Here is a 24,934-nt window from a genome sequence, read left to right on the forward strand (position 1 = left end):
GTGGGTAAGCTCTTAAAATTCTAAATTGGTAAAAATGTTAGAGAGCAAAACAAAGAATGAGAAACAGGCAAACTTGATATAAGGATGAACAAATTCAAAAATATATACTTTTATATCAGGTTGCTTAAAAAGTTTATTTTTCATTAAAATCGATAACTTGACACTGCAGAAATTTAAAATTGTTTTTTCCAGGCTCGTAACCTTTGTTTAGCATTCAACACACTGTTGAAACCCCAGCTATACCTAATCCCTTTGTGTTTGCCTTTTAGTGGGAATTGTAACTGTGTAATCACTGCGCAAGGGCCAAAGGTTTTGGCACTTTCTCTGATTTGAGAGATTACATTGATTGCCAGCTCTGTGCGTTGGGGGTCTGGGGTGGGGAGGTGTTGGGCACAGTGCAGCATGTGGCGGAGGAGTGAAAGACAAATCACAACTTCAGATTTTCACATGAGCAAATCTCGAATTTGCAGTCAGTTTCAAAGGTGGAATGACGGTGAATGCTGCCAGTTCACCATCATCAGGTCCACAAATTCCCAGCAACTACAATGAAACTGATTCCTTATACATATGTAATGTAAGTATTGTAATGAATCTGATTCTCATATAGTTATTTGATGTAAATAGTGCAATGAATCTGATTCCTTGTAATTATTTAATGTAAATATTGTAATGAAACAGATTGCCATATAGTTATTTAAATTAAATAGTGCAATGAAACTGATTCCTTACAGTTATTTAATTTAAATACTATAATGAACTGTAAGCCTGTATTTATTTACTCAATATGACTTTCAACTTAAAGCATTTGAAATGTGTCCTGTCGATATTCTTCAAATCTTTTTGAAAAAAAACACAGTTCAGCAGAAACTGCTCGAGCTGCAGACAAATATTCCATCCATTGACCTGACTGAGCGGTATTGATGCTCGCTGTGAAACTGGGTTCACTGCGCTTGCACAGATCACATGATCTGCATTCAGTGAACAGAATCAAAGCTCCCTGTTAAGTATGTGTATTGTATTGAACAATTAACACAAAGACTTAAACGTATAACTCAAACAGGTCTTTACTGGTTGGAGGTAGGGACTATACGTAAGTCTTTACTTCATGCCCACAGGCGGGAACTGAGGGGAGATCATTACCCACGGAACAATTTATACCCCTATGGCCAGGAGTGGTACTGCGTATCACTACGCCCTACAAGTAGTGCAGTCCTGTCCATAGGTTCAAAGTAGCACACATATTACATACACAACATTCCTCCCTTCCTAGCTTTACAGTCATCTCCCCATTAAACATAACGTAATAACATATATACATAGATAACTTCATGTCAAAACAGATCACAGATTCAGTCTCTGCGGAAAACAGTTCACAGATTCAATCTCTGTGGTGTAGTCGGTTCACGTTGCTGGAGTGACTCATTCAATAGTCCTTCCATGGATTTAACAGTTTGAACTTCCGAACTGAATTGGCTCCGTTCGGAGGGACCACGTGTGTGATCTGGTAAAGGTAATAATGGTTCAGATGGGTCATCTTCTGTTTCGACTTTTCCTTTTCTGCTTCTTGGAGACTCTCTGGGCTCCACTGTCAGCTGCCAGCTGCATGCGCAGTTCCTCCTTCTCTTCCTCCTTTTTCCGTAGTAGAGCCACCTTCTCCCGATGTTCCGTAGACTTTCGGTGCTCCTCCATGATTTCTGTATGGTGGGAGTCGAAGTTAGAAGTTGGGCAGGACAGGACATAGTAATATTCGGTGTCGTCCTGATCTAGGCCAACTAGAGGGTCTTCTATTTCCTCCATACCCAGCTGGGCATTAGCCAGCTTTTGTTCCAAGTCCAGACATCTTTCCTGAAGAGACTTCTTCATGCGTACCTCTTCATCCAGCTTTTTCTGGGCTTTCAGCAAGTCATTTACTAATGACCTCATTTGAGATTTTACTACTTCAACTTCTTTTGGAGATTGATTGACCGGACTATTCAATCCCTCTACCGGAGCAGATGTTTCAGTGGTCTGTTCTACGTTGACGTGAGTCAGCGTACTTTTGGCATCCAAGGGCTGCTCTGTTGCAGTCATCTCAGTCTTTGTTGCCACCTCAGCTCTTCCAATAACCTTTGAGAGCTCCGAACCCCTTTCGTTTGAATATTGAAGTTCGTGTTCAAGTTTTTCCCATTTCAGAGTCCTGTCCTTCAGCATATGCAGGAGTTGGCTGACCGTTAACTCCTCTGACATCAGACGTTTTGTGTGCTCCTGCTCCTTTTTCTCCATCAGCTGCTTCTGTTGTCTTTCCAGATTCTCCAACTCTATATCAAAGAACTCTTTCGTTGCATTCAAATCTTGCTCAAAACGGCGAAGCATTTGTTCTAATTGCTGTTGTAGTTTGAAATGGAGTTGAGTTCGAGCCCGGTGTCCCTCAGAAATGGGCACATCAGTAGACTTGCCAGACTCAGAATCCACAGTTAAACTATGTTGTTGTTGCTCAGTGGAATTCTGTGCTGAAACTTTGTCTTTTGCACCTGAGTTGGGCTTACCATCATCCGTTCCAGAGTCTGGGCCGACTATCTTCACCGAGTTCTCACTCGTTATTGTTTGTAGGAAATGCCAGTCCATATTCATTTTCCTAATCCACTCCCGTCCTAGTAGTGGAGAACCTCCTTCAGATGTCACATATAAGTCCATTATTTGACTGTCTTCGCCCTTGTGGACCACTGCAACCTCTATTTTCCCGATGGGGTACACTCTTTGCCCCGTGTATGTTTTCAATATAATCCCCGTATCCTGTAGGGGAATATGTTGGAATAACTTTCCGTAATCTTTCTTATTTATGACCGTCAATGCCGATCCAGTGTCCAATTCCAGTTTTACTTGGACTCCTTCTATCTGAAGAGTGACCCAAATTGTCTGGAGGTCTGCACCCTTACCAGCGTTGAGTACTCTTAAGCTAGCCAGTTCATTACAGCTTAAGCTAGCCAGTTCATTACTGCTAGCGTCTGAATCGGACTCCTGTTCGGTCACCTTGTGTACCTTTGCATATTTTCCTTGTGGTGACTTCTTGTTGCTGGTCTTCTTCCCTGACCTGCACACTCTAGCTATATGTCCCAGCCTACCACAAGTTCTACATTCTTGGTTTTTAAACCAACACTGGTTCTGATCATGCGTTGTCTTTCCACAACGATAACATTTGCCAGAACTCACACCCAATTTGTGTGCACTGAGCTCCGGTGACCATAGCTGCATTACTGCCGTGCCTCTCGCTGCGGCTTCGTGTGCTGCTGCCATAGTGACCGCCTTCTCAAGCGTCAGCTCATTCTCCTCGAGCAGTCGCTTTTGTGTATCCTGTTTAAATAAACCACACACAAATTTGTCTCGTAGTGCATCTGTCAGTCCCGTTCCAAACTGGCAATATTTCGCTAATTTACGCAAGTCCAGCAAATATTCAGCATTGCTTTCATGCTGTAGCTGCCTTCTGTCATAAAATTTAAATCGTTCCGCTAGCATCAGCGGCGTGGGGTTTAGATGATCTTTCAGGACAGTAACAATCTCATCGAACGTCTTATCCGCCGGTTCATCTGGTGATAACAGGTGTTTCAATTGCCCGTATGTCTTCGCACCCATTAAATTTAATAATGTTAGAGCTTTATCTTGGTCACGAATTTTATTGGCCTTACAATAATTTTTTACTCTTTCAACATATATGGCCCAATCTTCGAGGTCACTATCAAAGGTGCTAATATTCCCGTGTTTAGGCATTGTAGATTTGCAATTTCTCAGATTTTATTTTGTTTACTTGTTATCAAAGATGGCGGCTTCCCGCTCTTGCCCTCGTCCTCCGCCCACAAAATGGCGGTTTTCCCGCGCTTGGCGGTCTTCACCCGTCCCCCGACGCCGTCTCACTTCAGCCCCCGAGTGCGGCCCTTATCTTCTCCGCGATCGATAGCCCGCGCTGTGCACCGCGGCTCTCGCACCTTGAGCTTCTGCAGCCGCCGCGCCTTTCAGTCCGAGTGCGGCCGTTATCTTTGGTCCCGATCGCTGGCCCGCGCTGCGCCTCGCACTTGAAGCGGCTCCCAGCCTCTGGCTCACCCACTAGCGCGGCTCTTGCTCGCTCCCTCCCGGGCTCTGGCTTACCCGCTCGCGCGTTTCACCGCAGCTCTTATCAGGGATTGCGATCGCCCTTATCTTCTCCAACTTCCCCAGCCCTGTCTTTGCAGCCAACGCTGCACGGCTAACCCCACCACCTAGGTTGAACAAGGAAACTGCAGAAAGACTTCTGTCAGTCGCTGGAAGCTGTCAGGATGGCTGCTGCACTCCAGTGCTCAGTCGCTGATGGAGGCTTCAGAGTCCTAAAGCCTGTCGCTTCTCGTGGGGTGGTGATGTTTGAAACCTCTCTTCAACTGCCACAGGGTAAGAACCTGACTCGTCGCCAGTGTTAAGTATGTGTATTGTATTGAACAATTAACACAAAGACTTAAACGTATAACTCAAACAGCTCTTTACTGGTTGGAGGTAGGGACTTTACGTAGGTCTTTACTTCATGCCCACAGGCGGGAACTGAGGGGAGATCAGTACCCACGGTACTATTTATACCCCTATGGCCAGGAGTGGTACTGCGTATCACTACGCCCTACAAGTAGTGCAGTTCTGTCCATAGGTTCAAAGTAGCACACATATTACATACACAACACTCCCAGCAAAAATATCAACTCCAAGCCCAGACTTTTCGAAGAGGCTGAGGCCTTCAAATAAAAACTGTAATGAAGGCAGTTAAAGCCACATTGGATACATATATTTACGTTTCTGCTAATTATAATTTATTTTCAGTTTGTTTAAAACCTAATTTGGGAAGATAGAAATTTAAGTTACTTCGGGGAAAATTGCAGCTAAACATTTTTCAGACAGCATTTTGATTGAATTGCAGGGAATAAGATAACCAGCGCCATGTGGGGCTGTAACATGAATCCACTTTTTAGATTAACATTGGATGTCCTACTAAAGTGTCCAATAGGTGGCAAGTTCAGAGTCCCGGCAGTGAGTGTGGACATTTTAAACATTGGAATTCCAACAGGAACTGTTTCTGTTGGAGTTTTCAGTGGACTCTGTGATCCACATAAGTAATTTAATACACAATATAAAAACTAGTGTCCGGTTGAAAGCCTAAACAACTGTCCCCACAGTTTGGGAATAAACAGCAGACATTGAAATGGGTTATGCGGAGTTCTGATTTTTGGGACCAGCTGAAATCGGCCTTGGAATCCATGGAGGATGAAAATAAAAGTAAAAGTGAATTAAAACGGCAGCAGGAGGGGGAGATTTCAGAACTGGATGTGAGTATTACTGCTGTTACCTTTAAACACAGCCACCTTTAACAACTCGCTGCTTAAATGAGCTCTTTCAACATCTTATGAACGCACACGAACCCTGGAGCAAGACATCTCCGCACAATTTGCAGAAACCCATCGATATATTGAAGGCAAAGAGAAACATTTAATCGAAGAGCTGAAGAGACAATAGAAGGAAGATCTGCGACCAATGGAGAAGAACTTGGAATGAATTGAAGAGGAACTGACGTCATTTGAGGAGAACATATTGAATTTTTGAGTAGACATCGAGCAGCAAGACAGTATTTCATTTCGCGAGGTGACTTTTGATATCCCAATCACCAAGCTATTGGTGTAAGTGTAAACAACACTTTATATTTGGGCTCAAACCCCATCACAACAATGCACAATGTGCAGCATAACTGAGGACAAACAGGTATCAGTCAGGATTGAGCTCTGAGTGTCGACAAGACTGTCCCACACTGTGAAGACCTCGCACTGCCAGCAGTATAACGAACCAGAGTGAAGGCAACTTATTAAAGCTCTTGCTGGTCCCCTTTATATTTTCAATGTTAGCAAAGAACTGAGAGGACAGTCCACTCTTCGCTGAAGCTAACACCTCACTGTCACTGAGAACTCGACCAATATTTTTTAAAAGAGCTGCGCAGTCCTTGGCTTCCCTGTGTTTGACTGTGGTGTGCAGTCGGCAGTATAACTCAGAGCTCTTTTTACAGATGTTACCAGGGTTGAATACCATTACTGCTGGAAATCCCGCTGTGTTTCGCAGCACCAGGCTCAGAGAGCCTGAGTGAGGGAGAGATATTGATTTATAGCCTGTCACTCTAACCTTTACACTGTTGTTGAAAGCCAAACAGTGCATACCAGCATCTACTAATGCATCCTCAATCGATTCACCATACGAATAGCTCCGATAGGTTACAGACCTTTCTATGTTCAGGTTAACAATTGTCGCCTCTCAGTTTTCTCCCCTTCTCTCCTGTCCTTAAATTAGCGTCAGGCTGGTGCACAGTCCCAAGTGTGCTATCACTGAGAGAAGTAACTTGTTGGGGTGGTGTCCCACGCGTGCAACAAATGCTCTGGTGAAAAACTGAGCAACAGGAAGCTATTTGACTGTATGGGCATCACAATGTCTGATCCTCTTGTCGTCTGATGTTTACACGTGAGCGTGTTTCCGCAGAGCTGCCTGGAAATGTCCATGAGCTGGTACATAGGCTGTTGTCTCCCTACCGAGGGGATGCTGAGGTTAGGTGTAACACGACTGTCCCCAGGTCAGGGCCGCTCAGACCAGAAACAAGCTCTGTGTTACTGGGAAAATATAGACCAGAAATAAATGGAACTGATCAGTGAACCTTCAAAGTCTTCAGCAGCAGAGGAACCCCTCTCGAGTGTATTCCGGGGAACACTGACGTGGTATCACATCACTGGAGCCCGCCAGTGAAAATTCCACCCAGATCCCTTCACATTTTACTAAAACCAATGATTATACATCAGTAAATAATACAACCTAAATGTTTCCGTGCATTTATTAAGATGTTTCTCATTGTCTGTCCTGCAAGAACTAAAAAGTTGGAGACAAAAGTGAGAAAGGTGAAGGTGCAGAGAGAGGTGAAGATGAAGAGATCCTCGTATCTGCAAGTCTGAAATACACAGTGTTTCGAGGCCCATTACTCTACACAGTGTGGAAGGAAATGAAACAGATCATCGCTCCAGGTAAGAAGCTCCACAGCTTTGTGACCACTTTCTGTAGTGTACTGCTCTCTTCCCCCTCTCCTGAAGGTGCTGCCTGTTGCTGGTACAGATCACCAGGGCAGCAGCTTTCGGGCCTCACTCAACAGACCAGGACTCACTGGACTGTGATCAGACTGCGACCCCTGGCTGTTTGTGCTCCCCTCTGACCCAGGACTCACTGGACAGTGATCAGACTGGGACCCCTGGCTGATTGTGTTCCTCTTTGACCCAGGACTCACTGGACAGTGATCAGACTTGGACCCCGGGCTGATTGTGCTCCTCTCTGACCCAGGACTCACTGGACAGTGATCAGGCTGCAACTCCTGTCTAATTGTGTTCCTCTCTGACCCAGGACTCACTGGATAGTGATCAGACTGGGAATCCTGTATGATTGTGTTCTCCTCGGACTCAGGACTCACTGGACAGTGATCAGACTGGGACCCCTGGATGGATGTGTTCCTCTCTGACCAAGGACACAATGGACAGTGATTATTCTGGGACCCCTGGATGGTTGTGTTCCTCTCTGACCAAGGACTCACTGGACAGTGATCAGGCTGGGACCCTGTAATATCTGTTCACCTGATGCGCTATCAACAACACCAAAGACTACGAGATGGACTTATATGAAGTAGGCTTTTATTGACTAAGAACTGGAGCATGCCTCTGCTAGTGAATCCATCCTAAGAGCTCCCGGGGGAAGGGTGGTGAGTCACCTTTATACCCGGGCTTAGTGGTGGAGCCAGGGGTGGAGACATGCCCGGACTTGTACAGATTTAACAGTGGTTTACCACACAGACATGTACAGGGTTAACAGTGGTTTACCACATTCACCCCTCGTTTAAAAAAGAGTCCGGCGGGGTGAAATGTTTCAAAAGTTCGTATACGAAAGTCTCTCCGGGGGTCTTGTCTGCCGTAATGATCTTCGTGGTGCCGGTTGCAGTGGTTCTTTGCCCGCGGCCACTTTTCGCGTGGGACGGAGCACTGGCGTGTCGTCCTCTTGGGGTAGGGATGGCACCGGCATGTCGTCAGTTCATGGTAGACACCCCGGTGGTGCGTTGTGGGTAGTGGTGGTGGGTGGAGGTAGTGGATGGTGATCGATGGTGTTTCGGGTGTTAACTGAGGGTGCGAGGTCTCGAATTGAGACTGTGTCCTCCCACCCATCAGGATACGCCACGTAGGCGTACTGTGGGTTGGCGTGGAGGAGGTGAACCTTTTCGACCAGGGGGTCCGTCTTATGTCTCCTCACATGTTTCCTGAGCAGGACGGGTCCCGGAGACGTCAGCCATGGCGGTAGTGATGTCCCCGAGGTGGAATTCCTGGGGAAGACAAGCATCTTCTCGTGAGGGGTGGCGTTTGTGGCAGTACAGAGCAGTGATCGTATGGAGTGGAGCGCATCGGGGAGGACATCTTGCCAGCGGGAGATTGGGAGGCTCTTGGATTTTAGGGCGAGCATGGCAGTCTTCCACACCATTGCATTCTCCCTCTCTACCTGTCCGTTACCCCGGGGGTTGTAGCTGGTAGTCCTGCTCGTGGCTATGCCCTTCCCGAGCAGGTACTGGCGCAGCTCGTCGCTCATGAATGACGAGCCCCTGTCGCTGTGGATGTAATTGGGGAAGCCAAATATGGCGAACAGGTCATTGAGGCACCTGATGACTGTGGCGCTGGTCATGTCCGGGCAGGGTATGGCGAAGGGGAAATGGGAGTGCTCATCAATAATATTGAGGAAGTACGTGTTGCGGTCAGAGGAGGGAAGGGGCCCCTTGAAATCAACGCTGAGACGTTCGAAGGGGCGGGTGGCTTTAATCAGCTGTGCCCTGTTTGGCCTATAAAAATGCGGTTTGCATTCGGCGCAGACATGGCAGTTCCTGGTTATGGTCCTGACCTCCTTGATGGAGTAAGGCAGGTTGCGGGCTTTAATAAAATGGAAGAACCTGGTGACCCCCGGGTGGCAGAGATCATTGTGGAGGGCCCTTAGCCTATCGACTTGTGCATTGGCACATGTCCCACGGGAAAGGGCGTCTGGGGGCTCATTAAGTTTCCTGGGCTGGTATAAGATATCGTAGTTGTAGGTGGATAACTCGATCCTCCACTGCAATATCTTATCATTTTTGATTTTCCCCCTTTGCCTGTTGTTAAACATAAATGCTACTGACCGTTGGTCAGTGAGCAGGGTGAAACGTTTACTGGCCAGGTAATGCCTCCAGTGCCGTACAGCCTCCACTATCGCCTGGGCCTCCTTCTCGACTGAGGAGTGTCGAATTTCGGGGCCCTGGAGGGTCCGAGAAAAGAAGGCCACGGGTCTCCCCGCCTGGTTAAGGGTTGCGGCTAGGGCGAAGCCGGATGCATCGCTCTCCACTTGGAAAGGGATGGACTCTTCCACTGCATGCATTGTGGCCTTCGCAATGTCCTCTTTTTTGAGGGTGAAGGCCGCACGGGCCTCTGCCATCAGAGGGAAGGAGGTTGACTTGATGAGGGGCCGGGCTTTGTCCGCATAGTTGGGCACCCACTGGGCGTAGTAAGAGAAGAAGCCTAGGCATCTCTTCAGGGCTTTTAGGCAGTGGGGGGGGGGTAGTTCCAGAAGGGGGCGCATTCGGTCGGGGTCGGGGCCGATGACTCCGCTTTCCACCACGCAGCCAAGAATAGCGAGGCGCGTGGTGCGGAACATAAATTTTTCTCTGTTGTATGTCAGATTCAGCCGTTGTGCTGCACGGAGGAATTTTTCTAGGTTGGCGTCGTGGTCCTGCCGGACATGGCAACAGATGGTGACGTTGTCTAGATAGGGGAAGGTGGCCTGCAGCGTATTCTGGTCAACCATCCTGTCCATCTCCCTTTGGAAGACCGAGACCCCGTTGGTGACACCGAAGGGGACTCGGAGGAAGTGGTAGATGCGACCGTCAGCCTCGAAGGCCGTGTACTGGCGGTCCTCAGGCCTGATGGGGAGCTGGTGGTATGCCGACTTCAGATCAATCGTCGAGAATACACGGTATTGTGCTATCTGGTTGACCATGTCAGATATGCGGGGAAGTGGGTATGCGTCTAATTGCATCTATCGATTGATCGTCTGGCTGTAATCAATAACCAGGTGCTGTTTTTCGCCGGTCTTTACTACCACCACTTGGGCTCCCCATGGGCTGGTGCTGCCCTCGATAATCCCTTCCCTCAGGAGTCTTTCTACTTCTGATTTAATAAAGCTCCTATCCCTGGCACTGTACCGCCTGCTTTTAGTAGCAATTGGCTTGCAGTCTTTGGCGAGGTTAGTGAACAACGGGGGGGGTTTGACCTTCAGGGTGGACAGGCTGCATACTTTGCGTGGTGCCCTGTTTAAATTCTGCCGGCTGCAGACTGTAAGTGGGGGCAGGGGCCAGCCATATGCCATCGTGACACTCTCCAGATGGCACTGGAAGTCTAATCCTAGCAGTACGGGAGCGCAGAGCTGTGGCAGGACGAGGAATTTAAACACTCTGTACTCCACGCCGTTCACTGTCAGAGTCGCTACACAGTAGCCGCTGACGTCCACTGTATGGGACTTTGAGGCCATAAAGACCTGGTGGCGTGTGTGCATAACCGATAGGGAGTAGCGTCGCACTGTGTCGGGGTGGATGAAGCTTTCCATGCTTCCGCAGTCGAAAAGGCAAATTGTGGCATGGCCATTTACCTTTACGTTCATCATGGACCTGGCTAGTTGATGGGGCCTAGATTGGTCCAGGATGATGGAGGCCATCGTCGAGGTCGGTGGGTCACTGTAGTATTCGCCCGCGCCGGGGGCCTGGTCCCAGAATGGTGTCCAAGATGGCGGCTCCCACTCGGCTGGTGGTGGTGCCCAAAATGGCGCCCCGCACGGCTCACACGTGGTTGGTGGGGTCCAAAATGGCGGCCTGTACGGTTCACATGCGGCGCTGCTGGAATTGGGGGTCGATTTCGCCCTGCACACTCTCGCGTAGTGGCCTTTCTTGCCGCATTTGGAGCAGGTCGTGTCCTTTGCTGGGCATTGCTGTCTGGGGTGCTTGGCCTGGCCGCAGAAGTAGCATTTCTGGCCTCTGGTCATTGCAGCTGTAGTTGGGCTGCCGGCGGATTGTGGCCTTACCGGGTCCCAAGATGGCTGCTCCCGTGGCATCCACGTGGCCATCCGGTCAGGGGGGTAGGCGTCCATGTTCTGGAGGTCCACGTCTAGCGAGTCAGCGAGGGCCACTGTCTTCTGCAGGTCGAACCCCCTCTGTTCCAACAGCCTCTGCCGAGTATAGTTGGACCTGATGCCGGCTACGTAGGCGTCTCGGATCAGGTCTTCCGTGCATTCCTTGGCCGTCACCGCTTTGCAATTACAGTCCCCACCGAGGACTCTCAGTGCCAGTAAATATTCGGCACCTGATTCCCCGGGGCGCTGTTTTCGGGTAGCCAGGAGGTGTCTGGCGTAGACCTCGTTAACAGGCCTCACGTATTGTTCCTTTAGCGTCGCGATGGCGGCCGCGTAAGTAGTGGCGTCTCAGATGATCGAGTAGATGCGGTGGCTCACCTGTGAGATCAAGACAAGCCGTTTCGCGTCATCTGTCGTGACGGTAGTGCTGGGGGCCTCCAGGAAGGCTTTGAAACAGCTCAGCCACTGTTCAAAGTTATTGGCTGCATCTGCTGCTTAAGGATCCAGGTCTAAACATTCTGGCTTCAAGATTTGCTCCATGTCGAAAATTAGTCAATAAAATTGATGCGCTATCAACAACACCAAAGACTACGAGACGGACTTATATGAAGTAGGCTTTTATTGACTAAGAACTGGAGCATGCGTCTGCTAGTGAATCCATCCTAAGAGCTCCCAGGGGAAGGGTGGTGAGTCACCTTTATACCCGGGCTTCGGGGTGGAGCCAGAGGTGGAGACATGCCCGGACTTGTACAGAGTTAACAGTGGTTTACCACACAGACATGTACAGGGTTAACAGTGGTTTACCACATCACCATACACTGGAGTCTAGGAATATGTCTAACTGTACACTGTACCCAGTCTGTAATATCTGTTCACCGTATACTGGAGTCTGGGAATATATCAAACTCTACACTGTACCCACTATGCAATATTTACTAAGACGGAAATTATGGATTGGCTGCTGAGTCTAGTTCTACAGACATCAAATATTAATCCGTGTCCGTCCACTTTCCTCTGTCCAAAATTGTTAACATGATGTCATTTTTATTTCCCCCAGTCCCAGCCTCACTGACCCTGGAGCCAAACACAGCACATCATTAGCTTGTTTTGTCTGTGGACCGGACCAGTGTGAGACTCGGTAGCACTGAATTATTGTTTCCTGATAACTCGGAGGGATTCAATGCTACTCTCTGTGTCCTGGGGTCACAGGGATTCACATCAGGGAAATACTACTGGGCGGTGGACTTCAGGGAGAAGACTGAGTGCACTTTGGGTTTGGCGGAGAGTCATCCAATAGGAGAGGAGAGTTAAACCTGGGGCCTAAACAATGATATTGGGTTGTGCCCCCGTTAAATGGAAATGAATATAGAGCTGTTGAAAGTACATTAGTCCCATTAACCCTGAGTGTGAATCGCAGGAGTATCGAAGTTTACCTGGACTATGAGAGAGGACAGGTGACCTTTCACAATGATGATCATATGTCCAATCCCTGCACTTTCACTGACGCATTCACAGAGAAGCTCTATCGTTTGTTGTATCCTGATTGTACGATGAGTGTGCTGCCTCCCTTTAGGAATTTATGTTAGTTTTCCAGTTAATTCAGGGGCTTGAGTAATTTGGGTCGATTTCCATTGTGTGCCACCACCTAGTGGATATTTGGTACCTAGCAAGTGCAGTAAAGCACAGTAAAGTGCAGTAAAGTAAACTACTGTATATCACAGACCGACAGCCACACATGGTCTGGGAAGTTATTTTCTTGTCACGCTCCAGCCTTGGACACTATTTGTCTGTAAGTACTTGAGAATGTTATAGATGATTAGTCTACACTATATTTTGCAGAAAATGTTTAGTTTGTAACTTATCTCTGTAAGCAATCCTGCACAGCAAGCCGTGAAGTGCTCGGTTTGTGTATAGCTGGTTAACTTGTAGCTGTATTTTGATGCAATATGTACAGGGATAATTTAAATTGAATGTAAGAGAATGCCTTTCAGTTTGCTAAATGTATATTCACAGTAAGCTGTGTTTCCACGTGTTTTGGTAATTTACATGCCAAATGTACTGTGTTGCTCAGGCCTACCTAAATTTGTGTATGCATATCAGTTATGTGCTTGTATACTAATGTGTGCTTCCATTTCTGTATTGTATTTCAGTTTCACAATAAGAATCTTTCAGTAAAGTTTACAAGAAAAGTCAAACCTTGTGATTTTTATGGGAAGATATCAAGTTGTTAGCTATCTGTCTAGCTCTGTATAGGAACGCGCTACAAGGGCAGAATAGTGAAAAGAAAACAGCACAGCGGGCTCAAGCACAAGAAGATACCACTCAGCTACCATGAGTCTACGCTCAGGAAGACAATATACCATAAAGGATGTCGACCAGCCAAACAAGAAGCATGAGCCTCTTCGAGCAAATGATGCCAAGTCACAGTCCTCTAAAGCATCCTCTAGATCATCTCGGCGGTCCAGCAGACCGTCGTCATCGACAGCTTCTGCAGCCGCCAAAGCACATGCCAAGCCAAAAGCTGCCCAGGCTCAATTGTTCTTCGCTGAAAAAGAAGCGAGTGTGATGAAGCAGAGAGCTGACCCCGACGCCAGTCTGCACATTCTCCAAAGCCAGAGAGCTGCCGCTGAAGCTGAAGCTGCAGCTTATGAAGAAGGTGCGGAGAACGAAGGCGGGGAGCACAGCCATGAACCATATGTTCCAAAACAGCCCATCAGTCCAGTGCAACGCACAAGTGAGTATGTCCAACAACACTCCAAATTGTTCTTCAAGGAAACATCCAGGTATCTCGACGCAGAACCAGCTACCCACCACAGTAACAAACAGCCTGTTTTCGGAGACACTGAGCTTAAGAGAGAAGAACCAAGTAAGACTTACCTGCAGAGACCTCCACAGCACTCGGCCAATCCAGCCAAGCAGTCCTCACCCGAGCCACAAGGTGCACAAGACCTCGCTAGGTACATCATCCGCCGAGAGTTGTTAAGTACAGGTCTTCTAGAATTTGATGACCGTCCTGAAAATTATTGGTCATGGAAAGCATCCTTCCTGAGTACCACCAAGGACTTGAATCTGTCAGCCAGAGAAGAACTAGATTTGATGAAAAAGTGGCTAGGAGCTTAGTCGTCAAAACAGGCGAGGAGAATTCGCTCAGCGCACGTCCACAATCCCACAGCAGGCCTCAACCTGGTTTGGCAACTTCTCGAAGACTGTAATGGGACACCAGAAGTCATTGAGCCACGCACTGCTTAAGAAGATTGAGGACTTTCCGAAGCGAACCAACAAAGATAATGTCGAGCTTCGAGAACTGGGTGACATTCTCCTCGAACTGGAGTGTGCTAAGGGAGAAGGTTACCGGACAAGCCTCTGCTTTTTGGATACAGCTTGTGGGGTAAACCCAATAGTGGAAAAGCTCCCCTACAACCTTTAAGATAAATGGATAGCTAAGGGATCCAGGTACAAGGAGGACCATGGAATGGCATTTCCCCGCTTCTCTCTCTTCTCCAGGTTCGTCCAACAACAGGCAAAGGTGAGGAATGATCCAAGTTTCACTTTCTCCACCTCCAGCAGTTACGCACCTTCGCGAACAGAGAAACCCACAAAGTACAGCAACAAAGCCTCTGTGAGCGTGCACAAAACAAATGTTCCAGCCGAACCCTCAGTCAATCAATCCAGTTCTGCTGGGAATAAAGTGGATGACCCAGATCCTCAGTGTCCAATACACAAGAAGCCCCACCCACTCAAAAAGTCTCGAAGCTTTAGAGGCAAGCCTATTAATGAGCACAAATCATACCTGAAAGAGAATCGCATCTGCTTCAGGTGTTGTGGGTCGACTATGCACATGGCAAAAGACTGCAAGGCGACAATCAAGTGCTTCGAGTGCAACAGTGAAAAAAACATTGCAGCCCTGCATCCAGGTCCTCCTCCTTCAAGCACCGAGAGTGCTGCGGTTGACAAAGAGGACAGCGGGGAGCAAAGCAAAAGCGCATCTTCTTCAGTCACCTCCAAGTGTACAGAGGTTTGTGGGAATGCAAGCAGCCCACACTCATGCTCCAAAATCTGCTTGGTTAAACATATCCTGCAGGGAGAAAGCAGAAGGCAATCAAGATGTACGCAGTGCTTGATGAGCAAAGTAACAAGTCTCTAGCGAAGACAGAATTCTTCAATCTCTTTGAAGTCAAGCCAGCGCAACTCCATACACGCTATAAACCTGTTCAGGGACAACAGAGACTACCGGTAGCAGAGTTGGCAACTTCATGATCGAGTCCATGGATGGGAAACTACAGCTTCCCCTCCCCACTTTAATTGAGTGTGACATGATGCCAGATGATATGACGGAAATTCCCTCCCCAGAGGTCGCACGCCATCAGCCCCACCTACAGCCAGTTGCCAACAAGATTCCAGCTGTGGACCCGGACGCTCTAATCCGCCTGCTCTTGGGAAGAGACATCTTAAGGGTGCACAAGGTGCGTTAGCAAATCAACGGGCCCCACAATGCTCCTTATGCACAGAGGCTTGACCTGGGATGGGTCCTCATGGGTGGAGTTTGCCTGGAAACTGTCCACAAACCAGCGGATGTCAACATCTATAAAAACAAACATGTTGCACAATGGTCGCACACCCTTTCTCAGCCCATGCCCAAACAGGATCCAGGTAAAGGAAGATTACGATGGCATGACGCAGCATCATAGATCAAACTCCTCTGCCTGTGAGGAAGAGGCAGGCCTCACTGTGAGCACAGACAGCCTAAGATGCTCAGTGTTTGAAAGGTCCAAGGATGATGCCAAGCCAGCACTATCCATGGACGACAAAGCTTTTCTAACCATCAATGCCCTGAGGAGGTTTTTCTTAATCCATGGTCCAGCCAAACTTCTCCGCTCCGACCGAGGGACTAACTTCGTGGGTGCCTGTAAGGTGTTGGACATCCACACGGACAATGCAGCAGTAAGAAGCTACCTCCAAAAGAAAGAATGCACGTGGGAGTGTAACACCCCGCATTCATCCCACATGGGTGGTTCATGGGAGAGGCTCATCGGTGTTGCCAGGCGTATTCTGGATGCTATGCTGCTTCGGATGGGACCCACTCATCTCACACACGATGCCTTGAGCACTCTAATGGCTGAAGTCATGGCGATCATGAATGCAAGACCCGTGGTGCCGGTGTCCACTGACCCAGACATGCCTGCAGTCCCCACCCCAGCGATGCTCCTGGCTCAAAAGGTGAGTGCTATTTTAGCCCCCTCTGGAGACTTCGACATGGCTGAGCTGCACGGGAAGCAGTGGAAGCAGGTCCAGTGTCTTGCAGACACTTTTTGGAAGAGATGGAGAGGAGAGTATTTGCCCACCCTACAGAGCCATAGGAAATGGACAGAAGACGAGCCAAATGTCAAAGTGGGAGATGTTGTCTTGCTGAAAGGCAGCCAAGCACACAGAAATGAATGGCCAGGGGGACTGGTTGTCAAAACTCTGCCGAGCGGGGAGAAGAGGATCTGCAAGGTGGAGGTGAAGATTGTCATGGAGGAGACTGTCAAAGTGTTTCTGAGGCCAGTCTCAGAGGTCGTAGTCCTCCTTTCTGAAGAAACCTACAGAAAGGATTCTGAGTATGTTTGCAGCCAAAGGACGTTTTCTTTAGGTTTTATTTTGTATCTCTAGTGGTACAATGGAATTGTACCAAGCGGGGAGTGTGCTGCCTCCCTTTGGAATTTATGTTAGTATTCCAGTTAATTCAGGGGTTTGAGTAATTTGGGTTGGTTTCCATTGTGTGCCGCCACCTAGTGGATATTTGGTACCTAGCAAGTGCAGTAAAACGCAGTAAAGCGCAGTAAAGCACAGTAAAGTGCAGTAAAGTAAACTATTGCATATCACAGACCTACAGCCACACATGGTCTGGGAAGTTATTTTCTTGTCACGCTCCAGCCTTGGACACTATTTTTCTGTCAGTACTTGAGAATGTTATAGAGGATTAGTGTACACTATATTTTGCAGAAAATGTTTAGTTTGTAACTTTTCTCCGTAAGCAAACCTGCACAGCTAGCCATGAAGTGTTCGCGCTGTGCCTAGCTGGTTAACTTGTAGCTGTATTTTGATGCAATATGTACAGGGCTAATTTAAATTGAATGTAAGAGAATGCCTTTCAGTTTGCTAAATGTATATTCACAGTAAGCTGTGTTTCCACGTGTTTTGGTAAGTTACATGCCAAATGTGCAGTGTTGCTCAGGCCTACCTAAATTTGTGTATGCATATCAGTTATGTGCTTGTATACTAATGTGTGCTTCCATTTCTGTATTGTATTTCAGTTTCACAATAAGAATCTTTCAGTAAAGTTTACAAGAAAAGTCAAGCCTTGTGATTTTTATGGGAAGATATCAAATTGTTAGCGACCTGTCTAGCTCTGCATAGGAACGCGCTGCAAGGGCAGAATAGTGAAATGACAACAGCACAGCGGGCTCAAGCACAGGAAGATACCACTCAGCTACCATGAGTCTATGCTCAGGAAGACAATATACCATAGAGGATGTCGACCAGCCAACCAAGAAGCATGAGCCTCTTCGAGCAAATGATGCCAAGTCAAAGTCCTCTAAAGCATCCTCTAGATCATCTCGGCGGTCCAGCAGACCATCGTCATCGACAGCTTCTGCAGCCGCCAAAGCACATGCCAAGGCAAAAGCTGCCCAGGCTCAATTGTCCTTCATTGAAAAAGAAGCTAGTGTGATGAAGCAGAGAGCTGACCTCGACGCCAGTCTTCACATTCTCCAAAGCCAGAGAGCTGCCGCTGAAGCTGAAGCTGCAGCTTATGAAGAAGGTGCGGAGTATGAAGGCGGGGAGCAAAGCCATGAAGCATATGTTCTAGAACAGCCACTCAGTCCAGTGCAACGTACACGTGAGTATGTCCAACAACACTCCAAATTGTTCTTCAAGAATACATCCAGGTATCTCGACGCAGAATCAGCTACCCACCACAGTAACAAACAGCCTGATTTCGGAGACACTGAGCTTAAAAGAGAAGGAACAAGTAAGACTTACCTGCAGAGACCTCCACAGCACTCGGCCAATCCAGCCAAGCAGTCCTCACCCGAGGCACAAGGTGCATAAGACCTCGCTAGGTACATCATCCACCGAGAAATGTTAAGTTCAGGTTTATAGAATTTGATGACCGTCTTGAAAATTACTGGTCATGGAAAGCGTCCTTCCTGAGTACCACAAAGGACTTGAATCTGTCAGCCAGAGAAGAACTAGATTTGATGACAAAGTGGCTCGGAGCTGAGTCGTCAAAACAGGCGAGGAGAATTCGCTCAGCGCACGTCCGCAATCCCACAGCAGGCCTCAACCTGGTTTGGCAACTTCTCGAAGACTGTTATGGGACACCAGAAGTCATTGAGCCACGCACTGCTTAAGAAGATTGAGGACTTTCCGAAGCTAACCAACAAAGATAATGTCGAGCTTCGAGAACTGGGTGACATTCTCCTCGAATTGGCGTGTGCTAAGGTAGAAGGTTAGCTGAAAGGCCTCTCGTATTTGGATACAGCTCGTGGGGTAATCCCAATAGTGGAAAAGCTCCCCTACAACCTTTTAGAGAAATGGATAGCTAAGGGATCCAGGTACAAGGAGGACCATGGAGTGGCATTTCCCCACTTCTCTCTCTTCTCCAGGTTCGTCCAACAACAGGCAAAGGTGACGAATGATCCAAGTTTCACTTTCTCCACCTCCAGCATTTACGCTCCTTCAGGAACAGAGAAACCCACAAAGTACAGCAAAAAAGCCTGTGTCAGCGTACACAAAACAAATGTTCCAGCTGAACCCTCAGTCAACCAATCCAGTTCTGCTGGGAATAAAGTGGATGACCCAGATCGTCAGTGTCCAATACACAAGAAGCCCCACCCACTCAAAAAGTCTCGAAGCTTTAGAGGCCAGCCTATTGAGGAGCGCAAATCATACCTGAAATAGAATCGCATCTGCTTCAGGTGTTGTGGGTCGACTATGCACATGGCAAAAGACTGCAAGGCGACAATCAAGTGCTTCGAGTGCAACAGTGAAAAAATCATCACAGCCCTGCATCCAGGTCCTCCTCCTTCGACCACCGAGAGTGCTGCGGTTGACAAAGAGGACAGCGCGGAGCAAAGCCAAAGCGCATCTTCTTCAGTCACCTCCAATTGTACAGAGGTTTATGGGAATGCAAGCAGCCCATGCTCATGCTCCAAGATCTGCTTGGTTAAAGCATATCCTGCATGGAGAAAGCAGAAGGCAATCACGATGTACGCAGTGCTTGATGAGCAAAGTAACATGTCTCTAGATAAGACAGAATTCTTCAATCTCTTTGAAATCAAGGCCAGCGCAGCTGCGTACATGCTAAAAACCTGTTCAGGGACAACAGAGACTACCGGTAGCAGAGTTGGCAACTTCATGATCGAGTCCATGGATGGGAAACTACAGCTTCCCCTCCCCACCTTAATTGAGTGTGACATGATGCCAGATGATAGGAAAGAAATTCCCTCCCCAGAGGTCGCACGCCATCAGCCCCACCTACAGCCAGTTGCCAACAAGATTCCAGCTGTGGACCTGGACGCTGTAATCCTCCTGCTCTTGGGAAAAGACATCTTAAGGGTGCACAAGGTGCATTAGCAAATCAATCGGCCACACAATGCTCCTTATGCACAGTGGCTTGACCTGGGATGGGTCCTCGTGGGTGGAGTTTGCCTGGAAACTGTCCACAAACCAGCGGATTTCAACGTCTCTAAAAACAAACGTGTTGCACAATGGTCGCACACCCTTTCTCAGCCCATGCCCAAAAAGGATCCAGGTAAAGGAAGACTATGATGGCATGACGCAGCATCATAGGTCAACCTCCTCTGCCTGTGAGGAAGAGGCAAGCCTCACTGTGAGCACAGACAGCCTAGGATGCTCAGTGTTTGAATGGTCGAAGGATGATGACAAGCCAGCACTATCCATGGACGACAAAGCCTTCCTAACCATCAATGCCCTGACGAGGTATTTCTCAATCCGTGGTCCAGCCAAACTTCTCCGCTCCGACAGAGGGCCTAACTTAAGGGTGCCTGTAAGGTGTTGGACAACCACACGGACGATGCAGCAGTAAGAAGCTACCTCCAAAAGAAAGAATGCACGTGGGAGTGTAACCCCCCACATTCATCCCACATGGGTGGTTCATGGGAGAGGCTCATCGGTGTTGCCAGGCGTATTCTGGATGCTAGGCTGCTTCAGATGGGACCCACTCATCTCACACATGATGCCTTGAGCACTCTCATGGCTGAAGTCATGGCGATCATGAATGCAAGACCCCTGGTGCTAGTGTCCACCGACCCAGACATGCCTGCAGCCCCACCCCAGCGATGCTCCTGACTCAAAAGGTGAGTGCTATTTCAGCACCCTCTGGAGACTTCGATATGGCTGAGCTGCACGGGAAGCAGTGGAAGCAAGTCCAGTGGCTTGCAGACACTTTTTGGAAGAGATGGAGAGGAGAGTATTTGCCCACCCTACAGAGCCATAGGAAATGGACAGAAGACAAGCCAAATGTCAAAGTGGGAGATGTTGTCTTGCTGAAAGGCAGCCAAGCACGCAGAAATGAATGGCCAGGTGGACTGGTTGTCAAAACTCTGCCAAGCAGGGACAAGAGGATCTGCAAGGTGGAGGTGAAGATTGTCATGGAGGAGACTGTCAAAGTGTTTCTGTGGCCAGTCTCAGAGATCGTAGTCCTCCTTTCTGAAGAAACCTAGAGAAAGAATTCTGAGTATGTTTGCAGCCAAAGGACGTTTTCTTTAGGTTTTATTTTGTATCTGTAGTGGTGCAATTGTACCAAGCGGGGAGTGTGCTGCCTCCCTTTGGAATTTATGTTAGTTTTCCAGTTAATTCAGGGGTTTCAATAATTTGGGTCGATTTCCATTGTGTGCCGCCACCTAGTGGAGATTTGGTACCTAGCAAGTGCAGCAAAATGCAGTAAAGCGCAGTAAAGCACAGTAAAGTGCAGTAAAGTAAACTACTGTATATCACAGACCTACAGCCACACATGGTCTGGGAAGTTATTTTCTTGTCACGCTCCAGCCTTGGACACTATTTGCCTGTAAGAACTTGAAAATGTTATAGATGATTAGTTTACACTATATTTCGCAGAAAATGTTTAGTTTGTAAATTTTCTCTGTGAGCAAACCTGCACAGCTAGCCATGACGTGTTCACTCTGTGTCTAGCTGGTTAACTTGTAGCTGTATTTTGATGCAATATGTACAGGGCTAATTTAAAGTGAATGTAAGAGAATGCCTTTCAGTTTGCTAAATGTATATTCACAGGAAGCTGTGTTTCCACGTGTTTTGGTAAGTTACATGCCAAATGTACTGTGCTGCTCAGGCCTACCTAAATTTGTGCATGCATATCAGTTATGTGCTTGTATACTAATGTGTGCTTCCATTTCTGTATTGTATTTCAGTTTCACAATAAGAATCTTTCAGTAAAGTTTACAAGAATAGTCAAGCCTTGTGATTTTTATGGGATGATATCAAGTTGTTAGCTACCTGTCTAGCTCTGCATAGGAATGCGCTGCAAGGGCAGAATAATGAGGGAAAAATGCTGCTCCACTTAAACTGCGTCATTTCGAAACCTAGCTTCCTAAACTGATGTGTCATAGTACGCAGAGAATATGTCCACTGCTGGGCGAATATTGCACATCTCACACAGTAACTTCAAGGCACAGCAGGAAACAACACTGAGAAAGGGGCGTGGCAATAAGTGGTGCAGTTGAGAGTGTTGGGCTGGTGAATTGTAAGTGTTCATTGCGCTGAGCTGTTGGGCTGTGATCACGAGCTGGGACGTCTGTTACTGTGCAGGGTGATGAGGCTCCAATGTGAGCTCCTGGCCGCTCCCACCAGCTGTCCAATCTGCAACTCTTCACTCCTGGTTATTCCACCGTGAGAGGCCCTGCAGCTCTTTGTGTATCCTGGGTCCATGTTACAAATTCCAGCAGAGGCGCTCACCATCAGTAAACCGGATTAACGTGATCCCGGAGTCAGATTGCAATGTTCACACACACCCAGGGGCTAGTAGAGTAACAATACATCAAATTTACAACAGTTGTATATAAATGGGCAAAATTGGTTCTGGACGGGCTCAAGCAACAAGGGGTCGCTGAGTTGCACATCTAGCTTGTAATAAAAGATGATAAGCTCACGATAGAAACTTGCATAACCTGGCTCCAGACCAGCTGAAGATCTCCATAGCCTGGCTCCAGACCAGCTGAAGATCTCCATAACCTGGCTCCAGAACAGCTGAAGATCTCCATAACCTGGCTCCAGACCAGCTGAAGATCTCCATAACCTGGCCACAGACCAGCTGAAGATCTCCATAACCTGGCTCCAGACCAGCTGAAGATCTCCATAACCAGGCTCTAGACCAGCTGAAGATCTCCATAACCTGGCCACAGACCAGCTGAAGATCTCCATAACCTGGCTCCAGACCAGCTGAAGATTACCATAACCTGGCTCCAGACCAGCTGAAGATCTCCATAACCTGGCTCCAGACCAGCTGAAGATCTCCCTAACCTGGATCCAGACCAGTTGATGATCTCCATAACCTGGCTCCAGACCAGCTGATGATCTCCATAACCTGGCTCCAGACGAGCTGAAGATCTCCATTACCTGACTCCAGACCAGCTGAAGATCTCCATAACCTGGCTCCAGACCAGCTGAAGATCTCCATAACCTGGCTCCAGCCCAGCTGATGATCTCCATAACCTGGCTCCAGACCAGCTGAAGATCTACATAACCTGGCTCCAGACCAGCTGAAGATCTCCATAACCTGGCTCCAGGCCGGCTGAAGATCTCCATAACCTATTTCCAGAACAGCTGAAGATCTCCATAACCTGGCTCCAGACCTTGTGCTACAACACAACCAGGGGGCACTGAGATCTTTTGAGGGCCTCCACAAGTCTGCACCAACCATGATTTAGGTAAAATTTCATTAAGATGTTAATCTGGGACAGGCCTTTGTTTTCAGATAACGGAACCCATTTTGCGAGTTTGTTTTGTTGTTAAATCAATTCTAAATCTTGCATCAATTGTGGATATTGTTTAATTCTAATGCGGTATTTTTCTGCCATATAACAAATCACTCCTTTGTTTATAATGCCAAGGGATATGCCTAAAATTCTTATTAGCTGAAAGATTCGCTGAAAGAGCCGCTCAGATAAATTTAAAGGAGTAGAATTTCTGTTGGTTTTATCAGTGCAATCCGGGTGAAATTGGCGGAACCAGCGCAATAGCTCGTGGAAACTCAAGTGTGAGTTACGTCAAGCATAAACAGACTTTCCACAATATTTAACGCTGGTTTAAAAGTCATTTTGCCTCAAGACGGCCCGTCCACAAAGCTGGCTATGCCTCCAGATGGAAATAATGAGCCTGGCGAGTTTCCGCCCATTAATTCCGTTCCAGGAAATCTTTGAATTGAACTTTTCTCAGGCGCTCGGGCACCAGGCGGCACGGTATAAAAGATTCTACAGGTAAAAAACAAACGGATTTACTAAGAAACTGACCAGTGTACAGCAAAATAACTACTCGATGGGTCAGTATAGTTTTTTTTAAGTCATTTACAGTGCATTAGAATTGAGAGGTGGGAATGATTTCCTTACAGCTCAAACTCAGTTCCCAGCTCCAACATTCCTTAGTATTTCCCATGATTCCTTTGGTTCAGGGGAAAGAGGCTCTTCCTGATTTGGACCTCAGCACGCAAGTGGCCCAAATTGCCACCAATCTCACTCCAGAGGGCCACCTTGGCCCAGTCGATGGCACTTTTGACATTGAAGCAGACGTTGGCTGGCCAAAATTCATGGGCTGGTGCATATCTCAAGCGGATTAACAGTAGGGGAGGGGCCTGGAATTGGGATTGTCTCTACTGCCATCCTAAATTCTTTCACAGGGTCACAAAAGGTGATATATTAATGCAAGTTATTTCATTCTTATATACATCTGCTTTATTGGGCGTTGCCTGTAACCTGTTAGCTAATGTGATATCAATTTCAGAGGCTATTATTGAGATACCTTGACCATTAGCACCGGCTTCCTCACCTTTATACCTGCTTTTTCCAAACGTACTCCATTCATGTCCCCACTTTCCAGACCTTGTTTTGATATTGGAGATGCAACCACCAGCTGATCTCTCGTGGTTCACAGCTGCCATGAGGCAAAGGCCATTTCATTTCCAGGGGGCTCCTGTTGCAGGGCATCAGCCATCCCCTCTGAACCTACTGCCACTGAAGAAACTTTACAGACAAGTAAGTTGATGGACGTTAAATAATGAAGAGCTTAGTTGCCAAAGCTGGGCACGGTGAAAGTAAAAACATATATTTGTTTAACAAATATTATGAATATTGGACATACTGGAGAGATGTTGGGCATCTTGGGGAGTTAAGGGTTAAATTCGGACTACTTTGCATCTTGAAACAACAGTTATTTCAAGATAAACAGGATGGTTTTTAAGTATCGTTGGAGGAATGCACAGTGAAAAGATGTGTGAGTGTATCCCTGAGTAAAGTGAATCACCTGGGCATGATTCCTGAAAGGTTTTCAATTTGCTGTCGATGTAAATACTATTGAAAGTCAGGAAAGTATAGGTGGAAACATTGATTGATAGGCTTCTCTTGGAGATGTTTCTTTATTTGCCTACACTGAACAGTGAGAATAATGTATTTTATAGCCTGGCCACTATCAGATATTGGGACCATGCAGGCGTGATGAGAAAATAACACCGATC

General features: G+C 47.5%; 2 pseudogenes; one reads left to right on the plus strand and one right to left on the minus strand.

The window, feature by feature from the left end:
• The window catches only part of LOC147095598 (scavenger receptor cysteine-rich domain-containing protein DMBT1-like), a 1,107,260-nt pseudogene that overhangs the window by 65,677 nt on the left and 1,016,649 nt on the right, over nt 1-24,934 (minus strand).
• LOC147095599 (uncharacterized) overlaps nt 5,199-24,934 on the plus strand; it is a 114,230-nt pseudogene continuing 94,494 nt past the window's right edge.

The sequence above is a fragment of the Somniosus microcephalus genome, unplaced genomic scaffold, assembly GCF_052327205.1.
Source record: "Somniosus microcephalus isolate GS21.2 unplaced genomic scaffold, FLI_Smic_1.0 unresolved_chr1, whole genome shotgun sequence".
Taxonomy (NCBI): domain Eukaryota; kingdom Metazoa; phylum Chordata; class Chondrichthyes; order Squaliformes; family Somniosidae; genus Somniosus; species Somniosus microcephalus.